The sequence below is a fragment of the Urocitellus parryii genome, chromosome 4, assembly GCF_045843805.1.
Source record: "Urocitellus parryii isolate mUroPar1 chromosome 4, mUroPar1.hap1, whole genome shotgun sequence".
Taxonomy (NCBI): Eukaryota; Metazoa; Chordata; class Mammalia; order Rodentia; family Sciuridae; genus Urocitellus; species Urocitellus parryii.
Genome location: NC_135534.1, coordinates 17,129,845 through 17,134,014, shown reverse-complemented (window position 1 = coordinate 17,134,014; position 4,170 = coordinate 17,129,845).

Genomic DNA, 4,170 nt, shown 5'->3' with positions numbered 1-4,170 from the left:
ATATTAAAAATTCTCTCTCTCTCTCTCTCTCTCTCCTCTCACTCACTCTCTCTTTAAAAAAAAAAATTCAGCTGGTTGTAGATCCATGGGTTTACATTTGTGCTGTGTTTTTCTTCCCTTGGTCTATGTGTCTGTTTTAATGACAATACCATGGTGCTTTGATTACCCCAGCTATGTAGTATATACTAAGGTCAATAATGCAGTGCTTCCTGCTTTGTTCTTTTTGTTCAGGATGAATTTGGAGTTTTGAAGGGTTTTAGGATTGTTTTGTCCATATTTTGTGAATAATGCCACTGATATTTTGACAGGGATTTATTGAATTCATAGATCACGTTAGGTAGTATGAACATTTTAGGAATATAGATTCACCCAATACATGCACATCAATATCTTATCCCTTTTTTTTTCTGTCCTCTTCAAGTTATTTCATCCATGTTTGTAAAATTTTCATTGTAGAAGTAATTCCTTCCTTTGGTAAAATATATTCCTAGCTCTTTGGTTTTGGGTTTTGAACATGTTATAAATAAGATTACTTTCTTCATTTCCATTTCTGATAACTTTCTGCTGGCATGTTATTGATTTTTGTGTTGATCATTTTACCCTGCAATGCTGCTAAATTCATTCCCTAGATCTAAAAGACTTTTTGGTGTGTTTGTGGGATTTTCTGCACCTAAGATTCTGTCATCTGAAAACAATGACAACTTCACATAGTTTTTCTAATATAAGTGACTTTTATTTGTATATCTTGCTTGATTCCTCTGGCTAGGACTTCAGTACTATTTTGAACAAAGATGGAGAAAGGGGCATCTTCCTCTTGCTTTAAGTCTTGGAGAAAAACCTTTCAGCTTTTCCCCATCTGGTATGTTGGCTTTTGGCTAGTTACACATGGTCCTCATTGTGTTGAGTTGCATTCCTTCCATACAAAATTTGCTCAATGTTTTTTATCATGAAGGAATGTTTACTATTATCAAATGACTTTTTTGCATATATAGAGATTACATGATTTTTTTTCTGGCTTTCATTCTGTCCCTGGGATAAATCTCATTTGATCAAATAAACCTTTTAATATGCTTTTGAATTTGTTTTGGTGGTATTTTGTAGAGGATTTTTGTAATATTCTTTCTTATGAACTATTTCAAAGGACAGTTTTGTGTGTGTGTGTGAGAGAGAGAGAGTGTGTATTAATTTTAAACTTTTTGTTTTGTCTTAGTTTAGATCAATTTTCTATTATTATCAAATTTCTTTCACATGTTTCTAGCAGTATTTGTTGCCTGTTCATTTTTAAATATGTTAAAGATACTCAGTTTTTTATTTCATCTATACATTAGCTTTAGTACTCAGGTGAAAAATGTTCCTTGAGGCAATTCTATATTCTTTGAAATATGGCTAATCTGGGTTCAGTAGAGCACACCTGTAATCCCAGAGGCTCAGGAAGCTGAGGCAGGAGGATAATGAGCTCAAAGTCAATCTAAGCAATTTACCAACACCCTAAGTAATTTAGTAAGACCCTGTCTCTAAATAAAATACAAAATAGGCTGGGGATGTGGCTCAGTGTCTAAGAATCCCTGGGTTCAAACCCCTGTACAAAAAAAAAAAAAAAGGCTAAACCTATTCACATGATGGCATGACTTTGTATTCTTTTTTCCATATTTCCTTCTGTTCATGGTGTTTATAGTGACTGATGTTACTTTTCAATGTCCCACAATCATCCCTTGGGTGTCCTTGCGATTATGAATATGATGTACATTCTTATACAAATCATTTCACTATTCTAGTATTCAAGAAAAAAAGTATAAAATGAGAAATTTTTACTATTTGTCATTTCAAACTATCATCAAGAACACATGAAAAAAATCGATGAAAATGAAAAAAAAATGAGTCTTTCCTGTTTGCTAGTGTTAAATTTCTTCATCTTAATCCTTTTACAAGTGTGTGTTTCACAGTGTGTGTTTTTGTACATGTTTGTGTGTGAATCTACCTACATATGTATACTTAAATTTATCGTCCCCTATATCTACATATATGTACATAAATATACATATATGTATACACTCACAGTTTCATCTGAGTAAATATTAATTTTCACCATTCACAAATTGTGTGATTCATTTAGTTTAACATTTTTTATATCTTCCAAATTATGTAACTTTTGTAGGTTTCTTATAACCTTGAATAATAATCCTCTGATAAGCTCAAAATTTATACTTCAAACTCAACAAGGTATAAATTAAAGAGAGTAAAACTGTAAAGTATTTGATTAAAACTGTAAAGTATTTGATGGTTGCAAACCCATCTTCTAAAATTCTCAAGAAAGATGATTTTACATCATTATTACTCACCATGAATTGTTGCAAAACTGAATTGTTGCAATGTCAAATGTCTTATGTCATCAATGGGAAGAAACCAGGCTTCAGAGAAGTGAAGCTATAACATGTCAAAATTAAGTGACAATATATTTGCAGGGTTTAAGATTTCTTAGTTAACATAAAAGCATCTTAAAATATATTTCTAAGCATCATTTTGAATCAGACAAAAAAAAATTCACTCATTTTATCTATGTCAACATACAGTGTTTTTTATCCAGAGCCATTATCTCTTTTTATTAGGAATTAAACTATCATGTTGTTATTTGGAGCCAAAAAATAATTGGGTCATATTCCTGTTGGGGCATCTCCTTTGGGTTCTACCTACAGTAAAGTTAGTTGATATAAATAGCTTAAATGAACCATATTTAAAACATGATTAAACCTAAATTTAATATGCCACAGGTAAGGAAAATTTTGACATTATTTGCACAATATGTTGGAGGATTGAAAGTCAGGATCACATTTTGACACTAAATATGTTAGCTATTAAATATTCAGTATAGACCCCCTTTAATTCTAGCCTATTGTATAAGGGGGTAGAATACATTTCTCAGTATCTGATTTATACCAAGTTCTAAATAAGTATAGAAAACCAATAATTCCAAGCAAAGAAAATTGAAATAACTTGATGTTGTTATTTTATTTACAAATAGTAAAACTAAATCTACTTTATTGTTTTAAATGCAAGGTTAATATTGTTACCATGTACTTTTATTATCAACAGGTTATACAACTGATAAAATTTCATTGTTTTAAAAGAATGAACCCACACATTAAGAGAGGGGACAGACAGAAAAACCATAATTTAAATAGTATACCCAGGGCTGGGGATTAAACTGAATGATAGCATAGTTGCCTGACATATGCAAGGACTTGGGTTTAAGCCAAGCATTGTCTAAAACAAAATTACAGCCTGAATTTTTAAAATTTAATCTCAATAGAATTATTTGAGTGTGTATTACGAATTACAGAAATACATTACTTGTAGCTTAATATTTAAATATTTGACTCAATGTTCTGGTTACACATAATTTTCTATAACTTTGTTATAATTCTTATTATGTGTCCTAATTTTAAATGATTTTAAATAAATATCTCTGAAGATAATTTATATGGTCATCTTAAGTGTGTAGCCATAAAGTAAATTGGTGCACACATTTAAATTGTCTTCTTACCTGTACATTATCTTGTTTCTTGGCTATTCAAATATATAGCTGCTTTAAAGAGGGTCAAAACTGGAGAAAGACTGACATTACACATGTGTTTTAGTCAGAAATTTGGCTCATCAATATGTGCTTCTGGATTCCACATACCAGGTTACTTACCTTGCATCAGATAAGTCACTGAATCTATGGCAGGAATTGCATTGACCCTGGATTCCCTGTGACATCTAATTGCATAGAGACATGGATAGACTTCATCATGTTCATCAAAATGGTACTTCATTTCTCTTATTCTGTTACCTCAGCTATATAAACATTGGTTAGCCAAAAAATGAAAAAAAAAAAAAAAAGAGTGCAGAGCCCTCAGTGGATCACAAAACAGAAAAAAAGATCACACAAAGAAACAAATATACATCTGTATTGAGAAAAATGGTCTGTCTTTATTTTCATTATCTACATTAAGTGATAGTTTTATTAAATGTTTCAGTATTTAAAATATGTGATCACCCTCAAACTAAATTTAATTTGTTCAACCTTCTCTTATTTCCATTTCTTCTATATCATCTGATGGAAGCTGTCCTAACATAGATTTTATGGTGTTCCAAATTGTCTTTTAATAAATGTATTTTCTATTGAAAGAA